Below are 25,514 nucleotides of genomic sequence, written 5' to 3'. Positions count from 1 at the left end.
TCGTACTTTGAAATATTAACCAATTCCTGCCCTTTCCTCCACTCCTTCCTTTTACCTGTTTCATTATCTCGAGAAGCAATGACATAGGTGAAGCTGGGGTGGCTTCCCAGGCGCTGATTTTCAGAAGTCCTGCCCTCGGAAAAATAATGCAAAGACTTTATCGGCGTGATAAAGTAACTAGCATTTACTGGAAACTTCCTGCGTGCCAGGCACCATTTAAAGCATGTTTTTCTCTCTTCGTTTTCATTATAACCCAGTAAGATAGGTACTGTCTCATCCCTGTTTTACAGATGAGGAAACAGAGGTGCAGGAAAGTGGAGTATTTTTCCCAAAATGGCGCCCCTGGTGCTATAAGGCTAAGTGTTCGTGTTCCCCAGAATTCGCGTGTTGGAACCCTAACCCCCAAGGTGATGGTGTTAGGAGGTGAGGCCTCTGGATGGTGAGTAGGTCATGAGAGTAGAGCCCTCACGATGCGAATTAGTGCCCGCATAAAAGACACCCCCAGGAGATCTCTCGCTCCCCCTGCCATGGGAGGTCACAGCTAGAAGGTGACTGACTGACAAGGAAATGAGCTCTCACCGGACGCTGAAATCTGCAGACACCACGATCGTGGACTTCCCAGCCTCCAGAACTGTGAGAGGTAAGTGTGCTTTCCGTAAGCCGCCCAGGCTATTTTGTTGATGCGGCCCGGACGGACCGAGACATCTGGCACGTCGCAGAGCTGACTCACTCATGGAGCAGCGTGTCTCCAGCGCGACCATCCTAACCACTGCCCCCATCTGCTCTCTCTGGGCGGGAGGTTCAGGGGAGAATGCGCTCAGCGTCACGGCCTGTGAAGGGAGGGACTGGGGCAGGACCGGGTAGGAGACCTTGCTCTGAGAAGAAGGAGTCCGTGAAGACCTCAGCCCACAGGAGGGGCTTCGAAGCTGGAGTGGCCCTTCAGCGTTGTCCCCAGCTGGGGGAAGGCATCTGGGCCTTTACGCTCGGCCACCCACCAGTCATCGGATGTAGGCTACCCTGAGGAGAGGCATGGCTTTGGGTGGAGGCAAGGCTTCAGCCTCCAAATCCCATGGGGGCGCCCAGCCTTGGGCCGGCAGCTGGCCGCACTCCCAGTAGCTGGGGGCCATGCCCTTCAGTCCCAAAGGGGGTCGGCCCCAGTGTCTACTACGTGACAAAGCCCAGGGAGAGTGAGATCTCCAGCCTCAGCCCCATCCCACCAGGGAGCTCTGAGCGTGAATTATGCCTCAGAGGTGGTGCCAACTTGAGATAAGAGAGCTGGGCGTTTATGTTCCCTCACCCATCAGTCTTGGCTAAAGACCATGCCGGGAAGGGGGGTGTGGGCGTAAACCCCTGGACACAGCAGCCTCTCTGCCTATGTGTGAGCCAAGGCAAAGCGACCCCCACAGTCCCAAGGAGGGGCTCAGAGGGGGCCACAGGGGCAGGCCATTAAACACAGAGGCATTTGGGAATGCACCCAAAGGGACAGTTGAAGGATTCTTGTGCTTTGGCCAAGGCACCCATTGCATCCATGATAGCTTCTACGGATCCGAAGGGACTCCACAAGCTGGAGGTGAGCACTGGCTCAGGAGAGGGCGGGGAACACTAGGAAGAGGCCCTGAATCTGCTAAGAGGGCATGGAGTGTCAGTGGAGTCTGAGGGAAGGGAGAGGGGACACCCGACTTTCCGGGGAGGTGGAATCCAGAGCACAGAAGGCTTGTGTAGGGGAGCCAGGGAGGGGTGTCCCGCAGCCTTTCAGAGTGGGAGCAGCTAAGGAATCCCACGGACCTGGGAGAGGCAGGGAGGCAGTTGGCATTTTCCAGAGTGTTCCATGTCCCAGGATGGGTGGGGGAGGTAGAACCGGTGAAGGGGAGAAGGCAGAACGACAGAGTCGCGGGAGGATGTGGCCATCGGTGTGGATGGACATTCGGGGCTCGGGCCAGCCCATGGGCATCTCAGGGCATCTCACATGCCGGTGTGAGGGCAGGGCAATGGCCACTCACACCCTGCCCGGCATCTCGGTAGGACGTTGTCACCCTGGGACTCACACGCAGCCTCGGGAGGAAGAGGGGACCCTAAACTGATGGGGAATACGTTCCAGACACCTGGACAGATGGAGGCTTGGAATAGAAACGGAGTTGAAGGGAAAGAAAGGAAATTGCGTTTCTGATCCGCGTGCATTTATGGGCTGCGTTTGTTGCTGCCACGTGTAGAAACTATAAACGAGGTCTTTTACAAAACTCTGAACTCCGTACCTGGATGCTTCAGACGACAGGTGTGGGCAATGCCTGTTTTAGCTCAGCATAATTACTGTTTGGTGAAAACACTCTTTTCCTTGCGCAAGGAAGGAATTATACCGTGATACCCCACGCAAGGACTGAATCAATTGGCCAAGGGACGGAGGGGTTACTCGAGAAAAACATAGGTCCCTAAGGTGGAGACTATACTTCACGGCCGTCGCTTCGATGATGTGTCTGCAGTTTTGACATCATCACCCGTGCGGGCACAGAGACACACGCACATACACCTCTCCCGAGGCTATTATTTCTTTTTCTTCCTTCTTTATGCCCCAGGGAACTGGAAGGACAAAAAGCGAACAGAATACGTGCCAGCTTAGAGCTGGGATTGTGTGTGTGTGTGTGTGTGTGTGTGTGTGTGTATGTGTGTGTGTGTGTGCACGGGAGATGGTGAGACCCAGCCCGGGTCTCCCAGCTGCAGTGTCCCTGCTTGGAGCTTTTCTGGTCTCTTTCAAAGCCCCCTTCAAGGTTTAACACCGGCAGGGAGAACAGTGGAAAGTGAACTCGGGCTCGTAAATGAACAGAAGGAAGTGGCTGGCTTTGGGCTACTCCGATGGGGTAAATGGACTATAAACTGCAATTTTAAATTAAATAGGTGCTTTACGGACGACACAATATTGATTTCGCTTCCACAGGCAGACGCTGAAGAATTGCGTGCCGCCCGTTGGTGTGTGTGAGTTGTGTGTGTGTGTCAGACAATTTGGGGAGAATACAAGGGTGAGTGTTAATTTAACTTAACTGCCCAGAAAGGACTTCGTGATCAATACCTCTGGGTTTTCAACTCTTTTTGGTCTCGAAATAAGGACTCTTCCCCCTTCTAATCTACGTGCATTTATAAGCCTGGTCAACTACTTTCAAGAAAGCCCCCCTTCCCGCACGCGGGTGACACTTCTGACGTCCTATCTCCTCACGCTTACCTGCTTTCCCTTGCAATGGGTTGATAAGACAAGGTACTCCTAAAATCCAGGAGCAAAAAGATATTGGTGTCTTTCCATCATTTTACCACCGATATCCCATCCACCTCTCCAGAAAACAAAAATAAGGTGTACCAGGTCACCTATAGGGGACCGAAGCGCTGTTTGAAAGGCACCTTTGGTCACATAGAAACATTTCCAACCTCCTCAAGATTGAAAGGCAGTGCTGGCCCCGAGCAAAGCAGAGAGATGAGATACGTTTGTCTTTGCCAGCCTCCCCTGTCCACACATTTTAAGCCTTTGTAGCAAGTCTTGCGTAGCCCCAGACCGAGAGCCTCGTATTTTCTAGAATGTTCCACGGAGCCAAAGAGTGATCGGATTAACTCATTCACGCTAAGACTTTAAAGCATTTGAAGTTAAAAGAAAAAAAACCTTGAAAGATATTTTTAATCGTTGACAGGGACGGGGAGAAGACGCATTCCCTTTTACACTGCCTGTGGGGGAGAATTTGGTGTATTAAAGTCTTAATCCGTATGCCCCTTGACTTCGTAATTCCCTTCCTAGGACTTTATCTTAATGAAATAACTGGGGAGATGCACAAAATTGTGCACACTTGGATTCACGGTAGCGTGATTTATAATGGCTACAAACTGAACATAGCCGAAATTAAAAAAAAAAAAAAAAGTGCACTAAGATTCTAGAGAGTCAAGAAACGGAAGCCAAGATAGGCCAGCCTCAGCAAAGGAGCAGAGGAGTGGGGGTTGGTGACATAGACATCCTTGTGGGCCTGAGGTTAAGGTCCCCAAGGGGAACCTTGACTTTGACCTCTGTAGCCTGGACAAGGGGACAATGAAGCTTCAAATTCCAGATGTTGGATTATTTAAGAGTTATACACCAAGCAAACATAACGTTTTGACATCCTACCTTGACAAATATGCCCTCAAAACAACCTGGAACGCCCGACGTGTCCATTTGGTGCTGGAAAATGCAGCACGTGGAGAGCCTGGACCCCCTGGCCCTTGACCTTCCCTATTTCTCTTTTCACCTCCTGGTCTGCCCGGTATCTCGAGAAGCCTTGTTTACATATCACACACGTGTGGACTCACCAGCTCCCCCATTCAAGCCCATTCTCACCCCGTGCAAACAACCACTCTTGCCTACTCTTTGGATACAGGGGTGCATGTACCAGTAAGGTGACATACCTTCGAGAGGACAGATCCGAGGAAGGGGTGGACACACGTGGGCTCAAGTGGGCTGGGCCATTTGCACTGGGAATTCAGGGATCCTGGTTATCCCGGGTGTTTTCTGGGAAGAGAGAATGGGCTTCAGATGGGCATATCCTTTAGCCTCCATGGGGAGGGCTTGGCTGGAAGAGAGATGTGGCAGTGACCCCAAGGTAGGGGACTCCAAGGCAAGAGGCTCAGGTTCCCTCTTGTTGACCTCAGGAAAGGACTTGCATTTGTTTCCCGTGGCTGCCATAAAAAGCACCACAAAGTAGATGGCTTAAAGCAAGGGATTGGAAGCCGGAAGTTTGCAATCAGTGTGTCAGTAGGGCCATGCTCCTTTTGGAGGCTCCAAAGGAGAATGCTTGCTTGCTTGCCTTTCCAGCTCCTGGGCCCCCAAGGTGTCCCCTTGGCTTGTGACAGCATAACTGAAACCTTTGCCTCCAACTTGGCTTCACTGTCTCTGTTCCCCTCCTCTTCTGATAAGGACAGAAGTCACTAGATTTGAGGCCCAACCTGAAATCCAGAATACTTTCACCTTGAGATCTTCATTTAATTACATCTGCAAGGACCCTACTGTAAGGCTACCTTCCAAGGTTCTGAGTGGACATGAATTGTGGCGGGACCCTCTTCAACCCACCAAGGCACTGAAAGTGGAAACTGAAGAGTCACAGAGAGTCCAAGAAGTTACTTTTGTTCATATCTGTCCCTGCTCCATTCTAAAAGTCGGCTCCACGCATCTGTGTCTTAGCCAACTTTTGGTTCTGCTTCTCCATCCCCACGGGAAGGTATGGCTGCCCCACAGTTACCAAGAATCACGCACAACCCCACGTAAAACTGGGAGTTCGTAGGCCCCGATGCCACATTCCTGGGAGAGAGAATCTTCTTGGCTGAGCTTACATCATGGGTCCACTCTAGGCCGATAAATTTTGTCCAAAGAGATGGAGTCAGGGGCGCCTGGCTGGCTCAGTCGGTTAAGCGTCCGACTTCGGCTCAGGTCATGATCTCGCGGTCCGTGGGTTCGAGCCCCGCGTCGGGCTCTGTGCTGACAGCTCAGAGCCTGGAGCCTGCTTCAGATTCTGTGTCTCCCTCTTTCTCTGACCCTCCCCTGTTCATGCTTTCTCTCTGTCTCAAAAATAAATAAATGTTAAAAAAAAATTAAAAAACCCCAAAGAGATGGAGTCAAAGCTGTATCGTAGCCATGGAACAAAGGCAGTTAATTTTCTGGGTTGGCTTGTGGGCTGAAGGGACACCCCAAATGGTGTCTAATACACAGAGAATTGATTAAACTATGCTGGGACCACAGGAAGAAAGACTGTACAACTGTTTAAACTATTGTGTTTTAGAGCAAATGCTAATGGCCAGGCAACATGTGAATAATTAAGTGGGAAAGCAAGTGACGAAGCAATATATGGATACTACTGTACCCACGTTATTAATAACACATGTCATTAATGAACACATGTCATTAATAAACACATACAGACACACACACGCAAAGAGTTAAGGATAGAAGAAGGTACAGCAAAATGCTTACAGCACTATCACTGGGTGACAGAATATGCATAGGTTTTACTTTTTTTTTTTTTTTCCAAAATTTACTTTTAAAATCCTTAACATTTCGGAGCGCCTAGGTGGCTCAGTGTTTTGGGCATCCGTTTTCGGCTCAGGTCATGACCTCACGGTTCGTGGGTTCGAGCCCCGCATCGGGGTCTGTGCTGGCAGCTCGGAGCCTGGAGCCTGCTTCGGATTCTGTGTCTCCCTCTCTCTGTGCCCTTCCCCTGCTCACATTCTGTCTCTCTCTCTCTCTCTTGCACTCGCTCAAAAATAAATAAACGTTAAAAAAAACTTTAATAAAAAATAAAAATAATAAAATGCTTAAGATTTTAGTAAGTATATCCAAAGGATTCCTAATGTTTATTTATTTTTGAAAGAGAGAGAGACAGAGAGAGAGAGGCAGAGTATGAACGGGGGAGGGGCAGAGACAGAGGGAGACCCAGAATCTGAAGCAGGCTCTAGGCTCTGAGCTGTCAGCACAGAGCCTGACGCGGGGCTCGAACCCATGAACTGCAAGATCATGACCTGAGCTGAAGTCAGACGCTTAACTGACTGAGCCACCCAGGTGCCCCATGGATTTCTAAGACAAAGTAACAATTTCTTAATAGTGGAACATAAGACATAAGTGAGAGAAAATCAGGGATAATAAGCCTACGGGACATTGATTATTTGCCTGATACATGAAATTTCCTCTTCTTCTGGACTTGCCCTAGCACTGTCACCTATAGACTCTGGATCCAAGGGGCAGCTATATTCTTCCACGTGGACCATCGAGGCAGAGAAATTCAGTCTGCAGAGAGGAGAGAAAATATTGAAGCTGGTGTCAAAACAGGGACAAAGATGACAAACAGATCTGGACAGCCCTTCCGTGTGGTTTAAGCCCTCTCCAAAATCTGTTGACATTTCTCTGTCCTTGTGTTTCTTCTGAGGCTTTGTATTTAAAATAAATGTCTTTGTGTGCTTCAACTAGCTTGAGCTGATTTCTGTTGCTTGCAGACAAAGAGTTATGAGCAATGCAAGATCCTTCACAGTTCTTCCAAATTATACTTCACAAGTGAGCATGGTCTAAGTTCTAAGAAGGGCTCTTCAGACCTGAGACACAAACTTCTAGATAAAGCTATGGCCTTGGAGGCTATGGCCTCAGGCACAATCCAAAGAGCAAGGAAAAAATAATAAAAGTGAGAGGTTGATGAGAAGGAAGCCGATCAAAGAGAAAGCTGGGGGCATGGGGGCGCCTGGGTGGCTCAGTCAGTTAAGCATCCGACTTTGACTCAGGTTCATGAGTTCAAGCCCCACATCGGGCTCTGTGCTGACAGCTCAGAGCCCGAAGCCCGTTTCGGGTTCTGTGTGCCCCTCTCTCTCTGCCCCTCTGCTGCTCACTCTCTGTCTCTCTCTCCTCCAAAAATTAAATAAACATTAAAAAAGGGGAGAGAGAAAGCTGGGGGCAGAGGGAAAGGAGGGCCATATGATGACACAGTTCTAGAATCTGGAGTGCCAACAAAAGTTATTTCAGAAGGCCCCTCATCCCTGACCCTTGATAATCTTCAATTCACAGTGCCACGAACAGTGAATTGCCTTTTATGCAGGTCAAATGAGTTCCAAAATTAGCCAAGTTTTTACCGACTTGACCTTCACGGCCATCAAGATGGCCAGCACCCCATTCAACCCAAGGTGTCTAAATTCTTTCACTAGTCATAGAAGCCATCCCAAATCTTGGCTGTCTGGGGGAGACATTATTTCCTAATGCCACCTACCACAGATAATCACAGACTGGGCAGTTGTGTGCGACCCCAGGCCAGTTTTCTTTAGGGACCACAGTCCAAACCAACATCTCACCTAATAACAAATTCCATTTCTTGGTACTTTCTAAGAACACGTGTCTCAGAAACCATTGACAAAGTCGAGCGGCACCTCCGTGTGGCCTCTCGGACACCAATGGATTACCGTCACTGTCTAGTCCACGCTGATACAAATATTTTTTTTTTAATGGGAGGGAAAGGAAAGAGGGATGCCAACTCATAAATGTGGAAGGAATAATGAAATGAAAATTATCATTTGGTAGACATCACAAATACATTTGATACAGGCAAGAAACATCAATGGATGTTAAATCTGGTGGGTATATGAGCTTGATTATTAACAGGATACTGACTTAACTGTCAAGCATCTTCCCATAAAATTATTATTAATTACCAAGAGGAAGACAGTCACTTTATAGTGGAAAAATCTGGCAGACTGCACTTTAACCAAGTGATCAGGTTAGCCTCACTACTAAAGGGACATATCGATGCCACCCTCCTGACATGTATGATGTGCGAGGGGGGACACATCCCTTCTGTGACATTCCTGCCCAAAGTACAGAATCTGAATCTAATCATGGGAAAACACGAGACAAACCCGAATTGAGGGACATTCTACAAAAGCATCAAGTTCATGAAAGACAAAGAAAGACTCTAGCATGATTCCAGTTTAAAGGAAGATAAAGGGACAGGACAATTCAACGGAGCACACGATCCGTGACTGAACCCTGAACCAGAAAAAAAACAATTATTGTATTTTGCTACAAAGAACATGATTAGAAAGTTGAAGAGATTTGAATAAGGTCTACCAATTAGATATTATCTAAGTAATTTGGGGGTAAGAAAAGACACAAGTCTTACAATGTCATCTTAGTTCAGAAAAGAAAATTATATGGGGTGCCTGGGTAGCTCAGTTGGTTGTGTCCAACTCTTGATTTTGGCTCTGGTCATGGTCCCAGGGCTGTGGGACTGACCCCCACATCAAGCTCCATGCCAAACATGGAGCCTGCTTGAGATTCTCCTTCTCTTTCTCTCTCTCTCTCCCTCTGCCCCTCCCCTGCTTGCACTCTCTCTCTAAAATAAAAAAAGTAAAATAAAAAATATATATATAATTTAAAAAAGAAAAAAAATTATGTATCTTATTAGATCTATTATTAAAATTTAGATGTAGATACACATGCACATCTATGTGGTTATCTCTGTCCATCCATTCATCCATCCATCTATCCAGACAGAATGACAAAGCAACTGTGGTAAAGACAAAATAGTAATGTTTGGAGAATCCGAGGGAAGCTAGATGGGAAATTTTTGCTCTGCTGCAACTTTTCTCAAAGTCTGGACTTATTTACAAGAAACATAAATACTGCACAAATCCCTCAGGACCAAGTGTTAGTGGCCCATTTTCCTGACATGTCATTTTGTCCCAGCAAAGTGTCAACTTCGACTTCATTGTGCAGGTCACTCAGTTCTCCTTCCTAAGTCCCAATGCTGCCTTTGCAACTCCTTGCCACCCGCGGTGGCCTTGTCCCCAGCCATGAACACACCCGGAGGCCTTCCCTTGGCGTCCATGTAAGCAGTCGTGGCTTGTGGGAGCTGGAAGCACCCACAGACCTGCCGCAGGAAGCCAGGGAGCCTCCTGACATCCTCTTCCCAGGAGTGGGGACAAGGGCCTGCTCTGGGCTGGTGGCTGCTCCCTTCCAGTAAGGACCTGAACAGGACACCAAGGGAAGGAGGCAACGCACAAGGGAAGGGGTACAGCTCAGCTTTTACCCTTTTCTCCAGGAACAACCTGTCAACCTTCAGCATTTTTTGAAAATTTTTTAAAGTTGATTTATTTAGTTTGAGAAAGAGCATGCGCAGGGGAGGGATAGAGAGAGGGAGAGAAGGAATCCCAAGCAGACGCCCCACTCTCAGTGCAGAGCCTGATACAGGGCTGGAACTCACGCACTGTGAGATCATGACCAGGGCCGAGATCAAGAGTTGGACACTTAACCAACTGAGCTACCCAAGAGCCCCTCAGAAATATTTTTTAAACTTTTTAAATTTATTTATTTATTTATTTATTTATTTATTTATTTATTGAGAGAGAGAGAGAGAGAGAGAGAGAGAGAGAACAAGGGAAAGAGGCAGAAAGAACCATGGAGAGAGAGAGAATCCCAAGCTCTGTGCTGTCGGCCCAAAGCCCAACTCAGGGCTCGATCTCATTGACCCATGAGATCACGACCTGAACTGAAATCAAGAGTCGATGCTCCGCGTGCCTGAGTGGCTCAGTCGGTTGGGCGTCTGGCTTCGGCTCAGGTCACGATCTCACAGTTTGTGGGTTCGAGCCCCACATTGGGCTCTGTGCTGACAGCTCGGAGCCTGGAGCCTGATTCTGATTCTGTGTCTCCCTCTCTCTCTACCCCTCCCCGCTTGTGTTCTGTCTTTCTCTCTCTCTCTCCAAAATAAATAAACATTAAAAAAAATTAAAAAAAAAAAAAGACTCGATGCTCAACTGACTGAGCCACCAGGTGCCCTTAAAGTTTTTTTTTTTTTTAAACTAACCATTACTAACCATTACTAACCATTACTAACCACTACTAACCATTAAGCCAACCATTACTATTAAATATTTCTCCTCCTAGGTTCCATAGCACTTCAGAAAAATTAATGCTTCCCTACTAGAATTCGGAACATGCCTCGCTTCCTACACACACACACACACACACACACACACACACGTACACACACTTAACTGAGGACATCTCCCAGCCCGGTCTGACATTACTCACCCGGCGCCCAGATTCTTCGGCTTTACTGTTGCTCCCTGTGGGGAATATGACACTCCCAACGAAGCTTTTACCTCCAGAAAGAAAAAGGGAAACCGAATATCGATGGTTAAGTGTCACATCTGGGTGCAATTGCCAGCAGGTGTGAGCAGGGCAGTGCTGGTTTTCTGGGAAATTATAAATGCCCAGCGTAAGATATCTGTGTCTGGTTCTGTCACACACATCATAAAAGCTTGGAGCTTACGTGCTGATGGTAAATGTCCTTCACAGCTACTTGTCTCCCCTTAGGGCTTTCAATAGGGCCTTCACTGAAGGTAGGAAAAATACATATTGATGTCCCCGAAGGGAAATAAATGAAACACTTCAGACACGATGCCAGACTGTGTGGTCATCACGCTGGTGTTCTACATGATTTAATTTGGGCAGTGACGCAGAACTGTCAGGAGCCAGCCCTCGGATACTCAGTGACTCAGAGCTCAGGCGGGGGGGCGGGGGGGGCCCTCAACGAGTCACTGTCTGGACAAGATTTGCCTTGGGATGGAGTTGGTGGGAGCTGAAGGGTGGCAGAGAGGTGGTCATGTCTGCAAACGGGCTAAGTCACGAGGAGGAAGCCTGCTGGGAATGGTAACTTGGTCTTCTGTAACAGAGATGAGGGGCTGACAGACAAGACACGCCATCTAGGGTGGGGGTAGAAGAAAGACACCAGGGAGCTGGGGACGTCACATGTAATTTGCAAATTGCAAGTAATCCTTGAAATGCTGAGTTCGCTTAGAGCTGTGAACGGTTAACTGACGAGGTCTTCTGCCTGGTGGATGGGGGGTTGATGGACACTCAATGTGGAGGAAACCAACGGCAGTGGACCTGGGTGAAGAAATACCCTGCTTGCTTGCTGGGAAAGAACTGGTCCCTCCTCAGGAGCAATGGGGCAGGACTGACCACTGATTCAAGCTACGTGATTTACTGGGATTGTGTTCTCAGCAGGTTGTCAAAAGCTTTTCTTCATTTGTGTTTGCGTGGATCTCCATCCCGACCATCTATTACATAGAGACGGTTTGTTTCAAAGCCAGACTCGGCAAAACCCCTGGGGCATACACCTGAGCCACTGGGCGTCGTAAAATCCTATCTTGGTGCCAATGGAAGAAGATGCTTTCAAAGACTTGGATGAAGTTTCACTTCGAAAACTTGTTTTTAAATGCCTGGGGAATGATAGATCGTCTCAGAACAAAACTGGAAAATGCCTGCACAGCTGGATACTAAGCCAGAGTTTGCTCTCAAAGTTTGGGCCCAGAAATCTTCCTGGTAAGCAACTTAGTGATTCCCAAAGAGAGGTCAAGCATTTACCCAAACTACAAAACCTCAAAATGAGTTCTTCAACTCAAAGCAACGTTTTACAATGTTCACATAACTTGCCAAATTCTTTCTCATCTCGCCTTTACAGGAATCTTTAAGAAATACGTACTTTCAACAAATACTTCTGAGTGCCTCGTCACCTTTGTAACCTGGAATAACGTGGGGCAACAGACAGGCATGGTCTCTGCCCTCACAAATTTAGTGTGCTCTAGAAGACAATAATTATAAATGTTACTTATTTCCAAGGCAGAGCGGCAATGCCTTTTGTCAGTGTTACCGGGAAGAAATCTCAGGCTCACTGAGGTTCAGGGATCTCTTCACACCCAGAACTAGAGGAAAGAGCTGTTCCATTTTCTATTATGTCATCCTGTTTCTCAGGGCATAGCACTTCAATCTGATTATCTTATTAGATAACATTTCTTTGTCACAAAGATGTGAGTTCAGGAAAGAATTTGCAGTGTAAAAATAACTAATATTACAGGAATTTATTAAATCCAGACAATTTCTTCCAGTTATTTTATTTGTGATCCATTTTTGCTCTAGGAGTCATTCCTGATAAAATAGGGTCCATTATGTACAATTGCTGGGACACCACAATGTGGCTAAAGCATGACTAAATAGAGCTTCTCAAATCTGTCCTTCTCCAAAATGCACTGCCAGTCACCAAAATAGCCTGACAAGGAAGACTCACAAGAGGAATTGTTCCATTCCTTCCTGTCCACACAAGGGCTCAACACGATGCCTAGCACACAATTGCTACATAAATGTTGAATAAATGAATGAGTGGTTTCAATATTGTTTTAAAGAGAGAAAAACCTCATATTTTCCTTCTTTCTTCAGGTACAAACATGATCTTAAATTACGTAAACTGCCCTGATCATTCGCTTGAACCTATCCAATCAGTAAAACAAAAACAAAAACAAAAACAAAAACAGAAACAAAAAAACAATGTCCAGGTGAAATATTCTTAACCTTCTATATAAATATTTCGATTAGTCAAGCTCATCAAGGAAGGTTGATTCTCCTTGAAATTTCTTCTTGAATTTCTCCTAGAAATTCGTAGTACCTTAATTGTCATAATAGGAGGTTTAAGAAGATATTTCCCAAAAGGGGTGGTTGAGTTGAGACTGAGTTGAATTGTATACAAACATCTGGAATCATCTCGAAGCATGTTTCAATGTGACCGTTCACTGTGCGGCTTTTATATGACTTCAGTTTCATTAGGCTGACCACAACACTCAGAATATATAGCCGATATTTTCTGCAACGACCAGCTCATAATTCCTGAACTTTTCCTTTCCACCAGGGGCAGATAAAGGACTGAGTTAAAAACAAACAAACAAACAAACAAACAAACAAACAAAAGCAGCAGCCAAACAAACAGGAGAGCAGAAGGTGAAGAGGTTCAACAGAAGATGTACAGAGGGCATCTTTGCGCAGAGGGCGGTTGAATATGTTTTGTGGCCTTTCTAAGAAGTTCTGTGCTTCCGACTTGTTTCATATCGTTGTATAACGAATGCTTGAGCGTGTACATGGAGTTATAAATTGTCACCCCTTGGCTTTGGTCCACCCAAAAGGCATGTTCCTCTTGTCCAACAATGCCTTAGCTCATGCTGTATGGTTGACCCACCTGGAAATCCAGAAAAGGGAAGGGATCAAGTCCTATGCCTACAGTGATTGGCCAGAATCTGTAGCTTCCGACTGCGGTTGGTTCCATCCCTGGATCTTTTTTTCCACCACGGATGGTGGTTTGAGGCATTTGATAAAGTTGAAGCATCATGTTGTGAATTTTTTCTAAAGCCAAGAATTAGTTCCACCACCAGAAGGGAATGCTTGATGAAGGAGGGGGTCAGAGTCATTCAAAATGTCAAGCTATATTTTGCAGAGTAATCTTGCTTTCTTCTTTTATTTATTGCTCAATAAACTGAATGTTCATGGGAAAGAATTTTTAAGCATCCTAATATTTGTCTTTGGGATGCATTTTTCTACATACAATAGAACAAAGCATCCGCATAAACGACTGTAGACCGTCTTTTTACTGCAACTCATCAGTTTTCTTCCTATAAGAAAACTGAAGGGCAGAGAGCTTGAGTAGCTTGTTCAAGGTAATCAGATTAGTTAGTGGCCAAAGCTAAAACCCAGGATTCAACATTCCCAGTATTTCACATATAAGTTCATACACCCATGTCGACATTCCAAATCAGATTCCTCTCTCTCTCCCAAGCTCGTTCTTGATTTGAGTATCATTCTTCTCTGGAACTAATTACAAATTTACAGTTTAGGCACCAAGCCAAGCCCAACTATTATTGTGTCAGGCTCCATCAGGGTAAATATAGGGAGAGATTTTCTCACTGGCCTCCTCAAGGGTCACAGCGTGGATTGTGCCCATGTGAGTGTGTGCACGTGGATGTGGCTCATGTACCCACGTGTGGATACGTGTGAGAGAGGCAGGGCATCTTATTCAACTTTAACAAGATTAATTTCTTCTTTACCTACTTACCTGTGGGGCTTCTGGTAAGATTTCTGTTTTTTTTAAACAACAGAAAATGCCTTTGGTGTTGGGTATTCCTGTCTCACACATCAGCATATCCCATAGACGCCTTCTCCTGAATCCTGGAAGGAAACATTCTATTTTCATTGTAAATTATTCTTCATGGCATAGATTCTAGAGTTCAGACACTTCTGTAACTTTGGACTTTCTGGTCCACACATTCCACTCATTATGGAGTGGCCACTGTTCATTCATGGGTCCACTTGTTTGTATGCTTAATGAGCATCTTAAACACAGGTTCATTTCCTTGCTTATGCATTATTGAAAGTCAAAACTTGGCCATAGCAGAAAACGTTGATGCACAGAATTTATCACTTTAGGTCACAAGCTTGGATCCTTCAGAATAACACATCAGATAAAGCCACATCAGGATATGACTTCTGATAATAAATGTACAGACTGGACCATCTCTATCCCCAGTCTGTAGACCTGAGTAGAATATTATGGGCAGCCTTTTCCCCACCCTCTCACATCTCCAGCACACCTTTTGGCCGGAGAGCAGGGCCTGACCTGGGGGAATGGAAAAATGTGGAAAGCATTAGAATTTAAGCAATGAACTCAGACAAAAAATGAGTCGCTGTCTGTTTCTCGTGTTGTTATTTAGTTTTGAAAGTGCCAGTGGGGGAGGTGCAGAGAGAGAAGGAGAGACAGAGGATCTGAAGGGGACTCCACACTGACAGCACAGAGCCGGATGCGGGGCTCAAACTCAGGAACCACGAGATCATGACCTGAGCTGAAGTTGGACACTCAACCGACTGAGCCACCCACGAACCCCTGGTAGCTTATCCTTAAGTAAATAACACACCCGAAGGTATCTGAAAATCATCTCTCTCTCTCATCTGCACTTGGTTTTGTTGGCTCTGACTCAAGGCATACAACCACGGGAGAGGTAAGACAGACAGTTCTTATTAGGCGATTTGCTATAACAAGGTAGGCTAATTAGCTCTTTCCTGCGAGTTCACTCTGAGGTTGGAGAGACCTTGAAAGAGGTAGAAACGGAATTGGGGCTGGGGGAGGATCTGTTACTCAGAACGGAGGCCAAACACAACTGGGTGATGATATGTAGGAGAGAGATGCCGAAGACAAACTCAGCCTGTGTTGTGAACTACGAAACAAAACGCAACGGGAATAAAAAACGAAAATCTGGAATCGAGCCATTTGCTTCTGATCTGTGTGCTTGCAAATAACCCAACAAAAGCATATAGTATATGCCATAGCCTTCTTTAAGGCGAATGCTGTGTCTTACTACTTTTTGCCTCTCTGGCACCTAATAAAGACCCTGGCACACTGTAATCACTCCTTAAATGTTTGTTGCTTTTGAGTAAATAAATGAATGCTTAATGCAAACACATGTGCACGTGTGTTTCTCTACCAGAGAAACGGATTTCCGGTTGTTTTAAGTTGATGGATCCCATGGTATTACATTTGAAACTAGATGCCCTTGGGGCGCCTGGGTGGCTTGGTCGGTTAAGCGTCCAACTTCGGCTCAGGTCATGATCTCGCGGTCGGTGGGTTCGAGCCCCGCGTCGGGCTCTGTGCTGACAGCTCAGAGCCTGGAGCCTGTTTCAGATTCTGTGTCTCCCTCTCTCTGTGACCCTCCCCTGTTCATGCTCTGTCTCTCTCTGTCTCAAAAATAAATGTTAAAAAAAAAAAATTAAAAAAAAAAAAAAAAAAAAGAAACTAGATGCCCCATTCATCTGCTATGCACTGGGACGGGCCATCCTGAACAAAGAAATTGTCCTTCTCTGAATTCTGATGCACTGAGATAGAAACTGAGATAAATATTTAACCATCCTTCCCTGTGCCCTTGTGGGTCTGTGTGGGATCTGTGAACTGGCTAATTGAACGTTGAATGCATAAGTTAAGCTACTCATCTCTCAGCCACAGAAGAGGTTAAAGTTAGTTCAGAAGGAACATTCTTTTTCTTCACCTGAAACATAAAGCAACAGAAAAATCCGCGTGAGTATTTTAAGATAACGAGGTTCATTAAGAGCTTTGACACAGATCTACTAATTTCATGATGAGTCATTGACATTTGTGCAACTATGTGCTTTAAAGCTGCATCAGAAACTCGTTAAACAACAACAATCACGTATACATTTTGCTATTAAAAAATAGGTAGCGTATTTCCTAATCCATGGATTTTCTATTCACAGAAAGGGCCAAGTCGGGAAAGAAAAAGTCAGGCATAGAAAGGCATTGTATTAGCCAAATGAACCAAATCAGAAAAGGAGAACACTATTTGCCATTTAACCAGCCAAGTTAAACATGACACGATTACAGCCAATCTTTGGGGACCAAGTTAGTAGTAATTGTGCCTTGTTTAACTTGGCCAATTAAAGACCAAACCGTTTTTCTAAATTGCCTATTCCAAAGCAATCACACCTTTGCACTCAGAATTTTTTTCAGCTTGCCATTTTTAATTTAGGTATTTTACTACTTAACGGATGTGTGTGTACATGGACCCATACCTAAATATTTGCACATAATACAACGTTAACATGTGTTGGTATTGGGCAGAATAATTGGCCTCTTATTGTGATAGGCTGTTTAACCAGATCAGGGTCATATATGTTTTTACATGTCCAATAACTTCCAACATCTGAAGAAAATATCTAAGCAGTGAAATATATAGCCTAAGGGAAGATTGATTCCTGGAAAATGACTAATAGAACTGGGGGAAGGAAAAAATAGCCTCAATTAGGGCACCGATATCTAGCAAGAGTGGAAAAGACAACCAAATGTTTGTGTTTCTATCAGCCATAAGTGTATATCTTCATTTGCTTGGTTGCCACAAGTTACCGAATACTCTGTGCAGAGAACTGTTCTTGACCAGACCCTGGGTGATTGCCACCAAAGCCCCAGAAATTATCCCTCTTTTGAGAAGCAGCTACTCTAAGAAGAAAGGAAGAAGAGACCCAAATTGTATGGGGGCATAAATACAGGGGACTGAAAGCTGAAAACAGCTACTCAACTTTCTACAGGGGTATAAACATATGAGGCATAGGCTTGAGCATGAAGACCTACAATTCAGAAAAGGAGAGAAGAAAACATTTGGGTGGAGGAGACTGGCATAGCCCTGTGAACTGACTCTTACGGAGTTAGTCCAAAAGCAGGTTTCTGGTGGAGTCCGGTGGAGTGAGCACTGGAAAGGAGGGTAAGAGGCCCTAGAACTAAAGGAAATGAGTGAAAGCTAGCTGGGTAGAAAAAGACACACAACACAGTAAGTGCTCTAAACTGAGGGACATCTACCTTTCCAATGCCTTTTGGAATGAAGGACAGATGTGTGCTTACATAAAGTGTGGGTCTGCAGACATAGGCTAGACTAGGCTTTAATTTTCAAGATCTAAGGATGTTTTCTGCCTAACGGAACGAGCAGGTGCTTAAGAATTTTGATACAATGTTGTACGCATTACGGTTAATTTGACAATCGGCTTTTCTGCACACATATTCCATTCTTGGTGAAGTGAGAAACCTGAACACGGCCCCCTGTTCTGACCGACGGAAGAACTTGGTTACAGAGGGGGGTAACCTGAGCGCAGGGTAAACTTTTGGCTGAAATGAATGAAGACTCCTGACCTGAGGCAATGTGGTGAGCTTGGTGGGGTGAGCTGGAGGGAGCAATGGACCCTCGGCTTCTAGGAAAAAGAGCTCATTTCTTTCCCTTGCTTCCCTTGGGTTAGGGGTGGGGTGGAGAGAACTTCACCCTCAAAAGGAGGTGTTGCTGTCATCGGTCACGTTTTGTGACATTTCATCGGCCAACACGGTGGTGGGTGACGTGGATGAAGGCATTGCATGTTCCAGACGGACTTGTCCCTGGTTCAACTCCTCATATCTTCTGAAGAGACAGCTCTCTTACTATCAGTAATGGATGTTCTTTCCTCCTCCATGGAGCAGATCCCCAGCCATCCTAAGAAAGCCTGGGACCAAACACCTCAGCCAGCTTTTGTTCAAATATTGACTGGGGCTCTTGCTTACTCTCTGACTCTCTGGAAATTTGGATTGGACTTTCTTTTCTTCAGAGTTATACAGTCTGAAGGCTTAAGCTTGAAGAAAGGAACAAATGACATGAGGCCTCTATCTGTTTTGATTCTAGGCAGAGCTCACTTGGACAGAATCTAGCCCGGCCTACAGAAGGTGCATTGTGGTTTGATTTGGAGGCTTAAGCCCCAACTGAAACCAAAGTTTTGCTTAGCTCTGCATGTCGTTTTTCCAGATATATGTTTACTTTCAGGGTGTTGCGGATAGGTAAGACTCCCTGGGGACAGAATTCTCACATTGTAAAAATTTTTGACCCAAACGCCATCAAAATGCCCGAATAAACTATCATAATGGTCATCTTTAATGTCACCCCAACCCATATACTCCAACAGACCTGGGCTCTAGAATTGCCTCTTATATTCTGCTGTGCAACTGGGAGCATGGTGTTTTCTCCAAAAGATTTAATTTTCGATAAAAATCTATGGGATCCATCAAAAAAGAACCTTGGCCTGATGTCATGACATAGTAGTCAATCAACATTTATCTTAACAGACACACACTGAGCCCCGGCTATACGGAAGGTATTGCGAAGTGTGTTGGGGTTACCCAAATCAACAAGTTATGGCTTCTGCCCTCAGTCTGGGGCGAGGCAGATCCATCAAAAATGGTTCCTAAGCACAATTGTAAAGAGATATACCCAGCGGGCCCATGTCTCGTTGCACGAGACACTCAACAGAAGAGGTAGCATGGAGGTAGAGGTCATGAGTGGGCCCACAAGAGATGTTCTAAAAGACGATTAACTTTGCCAGCAGTAGAGGAAAACATGGAGAAAGACAAGGGTGCCTCAAGTGGTGCATAGGGTCAAATGAACAGAAGTACTGCTCTCTAAGTCTTTCCATTCCATTAAGTATATGAGTGTAGAAATCATGTCTTTCTATTCTTTTTTTTTTATTTTTTTTTCAACGTTTTTTATTTATTTTTGGGACAGAGAGAGACAGAGCATGAACGGGGGAGGGGCAGAGAGAGAGGGAGACACAGAATCGGAAACAGGCTCCAGGCTCCGAGCCATCAGCCCAGAGCCTGACGCGGGGCTCGAACTCACGGACCGTGAGATCGTGACCTGGCTGAAGTCGGACGCTTAACTGACTGCGCCACCCAGGCGCCCCTCATGTCTTTCTATTCTGATGACTTTTATTGACATCATGGGGCCTTGCTGGGCCAGGGGGACTAGCTGATTCCTGCAGAGAGTAAAGAACTCACCCCGAAAAGCACGCCTTTCAAGTACAAACCACCCAATCCAGAGCCAACACCCCCAACCACCACGTCCTTTATGGGACTCTCACACCCCGGGCCACTATCCACCTGCCCTCGGCACCCCGTGGTCGGTACAGTGGACTAAATGTTTGTGTCCCCACAAATTTCATCTGTTGTAATTCTAATCCCAATGTGACAGTATTGGAGGGACTTTGGGGAAGCAATTAGGTCATGAGGGTGGAGCCCTCGTGAATGAGATTTGTGCCCTTAGAAGAAGAGGCCAGGCAGCGAGTTTGCTCTCTCTCCACCATGTGAGCATACAATGAGAAGCTGCATCTGTAACTGGGAAAGGGCTCTCACCAGAAGCCAACCATGTTGGCACCCCGATCCCAGATTTCAAGCTTCCAGAACGGTGAGAAAGAAATGTTTGCTGTGTAAGCCAACCAGTCTATGGTATTCTGTTAGAGAAGCCCAAACTGTCTAAGACAGGCAAGTGCTAAACAGCTGGGGACAGCCCCCAGGATTCAGAGCCTGCTGAAGTTATTCAAGCTGGCCAATCCCAAACCTGCTTCCCCTGCCTCACCATTTCTCCTGGAAGAAACCACAATGAAGGCTCATGCCTGTGTTTTCCCTTGGTTCTTTCTGTCTCCCAACAGACTTCTGTGGCTTCCCCTGTGACCTCCCCTGGTCCCCACCCTGTGGCATGGCACATCCTCTCCTCCAGGGAACTATCTGTCCAATGGTAAGCATCTCCCCATCTGTTGGCCTCACCGTACCTGAGTAATAATAAAACCTACATTTTAAACAATGAGGTGTAGGGGCGCCTGGGCAGCTCAGTTGGTTAAGCGGCTGACTTCGGTTCAGGTCATGATCTCACGGTGCACGAGTTTAAGCCCCTCGTGGGGCCCTGTGCTGACAGCTCTGAGCCTGGAGCCTGCTTCGGATTCTGTGTCTCCCTCTCTCTTCCCCTCCCCCGCTCACACTCTGTCTCTCTCTCTCTCTCTCTCAGACATGAATAAACATTAAAAAAAATTTTAAACAATGAGTTGTATGCAAATGGGAGGTGGGAAACAGCCATAGGGAAAGGAAAACAGAAGGAACCGGGATCTCAGAAGAAAAGAGTTTAACAGTGCAACTGGAGAAGGTGTGAGACAGAGGCCATGTGGGTGGGAGGTGCCCGGACAGCACAGCCCAGCTTCCCCCATTGTGAGTGAAGGGCAAGAACAAAAGACATCTGAAAAATGAACTAAGGCTGCGCGGGCAAATCCAGCTTTTACACTTCTCTCCTTGCCTTACGGTTTGTTATGTGTAATTTCCTGTTAAGTACATTTGGGTCTCCTAACCTTACGGAAAGACTGCTAACAAGGGTTGGCAGGCTTAATGCACTGTATTTCACTTATTCCTGGGATTGCTGAGATAAAGAGAAGGCGGTGGTGGGCTAGAGTAGGAGGAGAGAAGGGTGTGCTACCCATGGAAGCTCCCTGCCACCTGTCACTCCGTTACCCGAATGCTGTTTATGCCTTCTGAAAAATTAAATCTGAGCACGGTGCTCTCCTGTTTTAAACACGTTGGTTTCCTCTACTACGACGTTTGGCATGCAAAGGCATCCCCAGTTGAGTGGGAACCTACGTTTCCAGGGCTTTCATCCAGGGGGCCTTACTGAAACTTCAATTTCATGGAACTGCTCACCATTTCTTGAACAGACCATGCCTGTACAACCAGTGGGGCGCTAAATCGAAGACCAAGAGAGGAACGGGAAAGTGATCCTGTCTTAAGAGATGAACAAAACCCTGCTTACCAAACGGGCAAGGCTCTCGGACAGGAGCATGATCGGAGAACACGGTTTCCTTTCGAGGCTGAATCCACCCACACCCGCCCCCCACTCCCCCTTCATCTTGGAGAAGGATGTAGCTGGAGGTCTTCTTTACCTTCTCACTGGCGGAAAAATAAAGAGGGAGCCAGGAACATGGCCAGGCTGTCTACACTGTTTGCTATGGGGAGACTAGAGACACAAGAGGAGCCAGGACTTCCCTCCAGGCCTTTTATAGCACAGTAACCCCGCCCAGGGCTAAGGCACGGGTCAGGGAATGTCAAGTTCCGATTCATCACGACTAGACCGCATTTGTAAATACAGTTCCCTTCCTCCAACCCGAGTCTGGGAAGGACAGAAGTGCCTTCTTTTGACTCTAAGAGTGAAACACAAGGAGAAGGAATTGAGTTTCTCCATTATCCTTGACAAGTAAGCTCTTTAAAAAACCATATATCTATTTTCCCCATGGCTCTCTTCCAGGAGAACCATATTATCCACCAATGTTTTTTTTTTTTTTTTTTTTTTTTTTAAATTTTTTTTTTTAACATTTATTTATCTTTGAGATAGAGAGAGACAGAGCATGAACGGGGGAGGGTCAGAGAGAGAGGGAGACACAGAATCTGAAACAGGCTCCAGGCTCTGAGCAGTCAGCACAGAGCCCGATGCGGGGCTCGAACTCACATACCGCGAGATCGTGACCTGAGCCGAAGTCGGACGCTTAACCAACTGAGCCACCCAGGCGCCCCTATCCACCAATGTTTAACACAGTAGGTGGTTGGCAAAAATAAGTTATTATTTAGTGAGTAACAAACGAATGAATGAATGAATGAATGAATGAATTCTAGGCAGAGGGGAGAGAGTGTATACAGACTTTTATATTTTTATAATAAAGGCTTTATAACAAAGACTCTCACATATATAATGTCACTAAGTCCTCGAAACAACCGTGGGAAGTGAGATTATTCCCATCTTTCTCATGAGAAAACTGAAGGTCAGAGAGATCACAGCGTGCACTTAACTGGTATGTGACGACGCTAGGACTGGACCCCGAGTGGTTCAGCTCCAAGCAGACAACACCAGAGCTTCTGGTTAGTCCCATGAAGACGGGAAGATAACTAAGAGGGAAAGAACAGGGGCGTGGTTACCAGGTTTTACCCTGCCTAAGAATGAACAAACGTTCAATATTCGAAGATAGGAGAAGTGCCCACAAAGCAGTAAGAAAAAGACACAGAACTCAAAAGAATGAGGGACAATAGTTATGAACATGCAATTCATGAAAGAGAAAGAGCTTTGACCTTCCTAGGAATCAGGGAAACACATAGTAAATGGAAACAATGTTCTTATGCCCAAAACTGGTAAAACTTCAAGAAACTTGATAATAACAAGTATCGGTGAAGACAGGAGGAAATGGAATGGGGACCATCGTATACTCCTGATGGGACTGTAATGTGGTATAGCCACTTAGGAAGATGCTTGTCAGGTTTTATTAAAATCTCAAATGCATGTTTTCTATGACCGAACAGTGGTCTAGAGGGTGGATTCTGTGTATCTCAGGGAACAGTCATGACTCACTGAGTATTGGGAAAGTATGATAACTTCTACTGATGTTTAACTTTATGCCATCCTTTTAAATTTCTTGTTGCAAGTCTCTTTTGTAGAGGGTGCTGTAGAGCACCGACTGGGTGCCCCTTGAGGGCAGAGGTGCTGGTACCCAGCTGGCAGGAAGGTTGGCCACCAAAAGCTCATGAGTGAGCATCTAGGGACTTACCCTCTGCCCAGAAGCTCCCTTGACCGTCCTGGGCAACCTGTATCCAATGACTGGCGAGTGTGGGGGTTGGCCTAGTCCCTTGGCCCAATTCAGGACAGCACCAAAAGGCCATCTCAGCCCCCCAACTCTCGAGGCGGAAGTTGAGTCCTCTTTAGCAACCGTGTTAGACTTCACCTTCTCTCTGCCCAACCTCCTCTCCCTGCGAAAGGTCCTGCGTGCAAATCTCAGGGCCTCAGTGTCTGTTTCATGGGGAAATTGACCTAAGGGAAGCTTTATAATGGACACACTGGTATAAAAGGACATACATATAATTTACAAATATTTAAATTTTTGGTATGTGCTCAAGCATGTGACTTACTGATAGGGTTGTGTGATCACAGAAGTTTAGAGATTAGTGCCCATTGTGAGGTGAGTTGCGACAAATTCATATGTTGAAGTCCTAACCCCCAGGCCCTCACAATGTAGCCTGTTTGGAAATAGGATGGAATTACTTGAGATGCAATTAGTCATGGCAGATGGAATTAGTTGAGATGAGGTCATATCGGAGTAGGGTGGGTCCCTACTCCAATTTGAGTGGTGCCCTTCTAAAAGGGAAATTTAGACCCAGAGACACATGCGCAGAGAATCCACCGTGTGAAGATTGGAGTTAATACTACCACAAGCCAAGGAACTGCCAGAGACAAGGAGAGAGGCCTGGACCAGGTCCTTCCCTGGTGCCTTCAAGAGGTGCACGGCTCTACTGATGCCGCCATCTTGGACTTCCAGCCTCAGAAGGAACCCATGAGACAATAAAGCTTCTGTGGTTTGTGGTTCTTTGTTCTGCCAGTCCTAGCAAACACGCACCATGCCTGAAAGAGACAGTTCACCAACATGCACAGGTCTGCATTCTTTGCAAATTGGTCATCCTAAAGCTGAAAAAAAATATATAGACGATTTAAACATTTATTTTAACCTCCGTGTAAAAGGATGTGGTAGGCTTCATTACGCTGGCACAAAACCTGAAGCCATCACTCTTGCTGAGTAAAAAAAGGAAGGAAGTGAATGATAGGCATAGAACAATACCATTTAACTTATGTTTAAGAAATAGAAAAGAATGCCACAGCCTTTTATAAATGTGTCTTTAAATATGAATACACAGAAGAAGTAGAAGGAGACGCTCTCAACTTTTGACATCATTTGCCTCTGGGGAGAGGGTTAAGAACTGGCTGGTAGCTACAGGGATTCTCCAGCAGTAATATTTACCTTTCAACAGCAGAATATAGCCCCAAATTTCCTTTGTAATTAAAATTTAATAAAAACAAGCAATAATCATCTAGAGAATATAATGTGGGATCCCAGAGCAGAAAAAAGGACATTAGGTAGAAACTGAGGAAATCTGAAGAAACTATGGATTTTTAGTTAATAATAATCGGGTCAAGATCGGTTCCATAATGATAAGGAACGGACCCTACTGGGGTGACATGTGAGTCAGAGGGAAAACCTTGTGCAGGGGGCCGATAGGAAGTGAGTATTCTCTGTTCTCTTTTTCTGGATCTAAACTATGAAGTCAATTAATTTTAAAAAAAAATGTATTTAGGCACTTTGTCCATCAAACGTAGATTTCGGGGCCCCAGCTCCAGTGATTCCGACTCAGTAGGTGTAGGGTGAAGCCCCGTGATTGTCATTCTTGGCAAGCGTCCTGAAGGGATTCTGATGTTTTGGGTTAGCACAGGCTAAGACAAGAATCAAAGAAAATGCAGGCATAGCCATTTGGCTAACAAAGCTGATTCCTGAAATCTTTCCAGTTTTGATTGAGGAGGAAGGAAGGGGAAGAGGTGTCATGGGGTAGATTTCTACTCTGGAACGGCTTGTTCCGGAGACCATAACTCCCCTGTCGTGTGTGGGGCCGGCCTCGCCCGGGCCCTGAGGGCCTGGCACCTGCTGGCCAGGCCTACAGCGGTAAGGAACAGCCTCTTCCCTTGCTCATCCCCACGGTCTGGCACATGGCTGGTTCTTGGGTTTGTAACTGTCTGTTGAGAATTGTGTTATACATAATTTATCCCCCCAATTAAAATGTTTTCCTTTCAGTTAAAATTTTTATGTGTGACTTGAAAAGATGGCGTGTTTAGGCCTCCCTCCCCACTCAGCACACGCTCGGTTTACTGTTCCTTGTTCACATTCCAGTAAGACTTTACATGTACACGATCATAACAGTTATTATAACAGATTGTCGGTGTGCCATTTTGTGGTTTCTGTTACTGGCTCG

At 45.9% G+C, this 25,514-nt stretch overlaps 1 pseudogene; it reads left to right on the top strand.

Annotated features, from left to right (window-relative positions):
- LOC131515246 (heterogeneous nuclear ribonucleoprotein A1-like) overlaps positions 1-25,514 on the top strand; it is a 192,984-nt pseudogene that overhangs the window by 74,085 nt on the left and 93,385 nt on the right.

This window comes from Neofelis nebulosa, chromosome 6 (assembly GCF_028018385.1).
Source record: "Neofelis nebulosa isolate mNeoNeb1 chromosome 6, mNeoNeb1.pri, whole genome shotgun sequence".
NCBI lineage: Eukaryota > Metazoa > Chordata > Mammalia > Carnivora > Felidae > Neofelis > Neofelis nebulosa.
The sequence above is the reverse complement of the archived record's forward strand: the minus strand, read 5'-3'. Positions and strand labels throughout refer to the sequence as shown.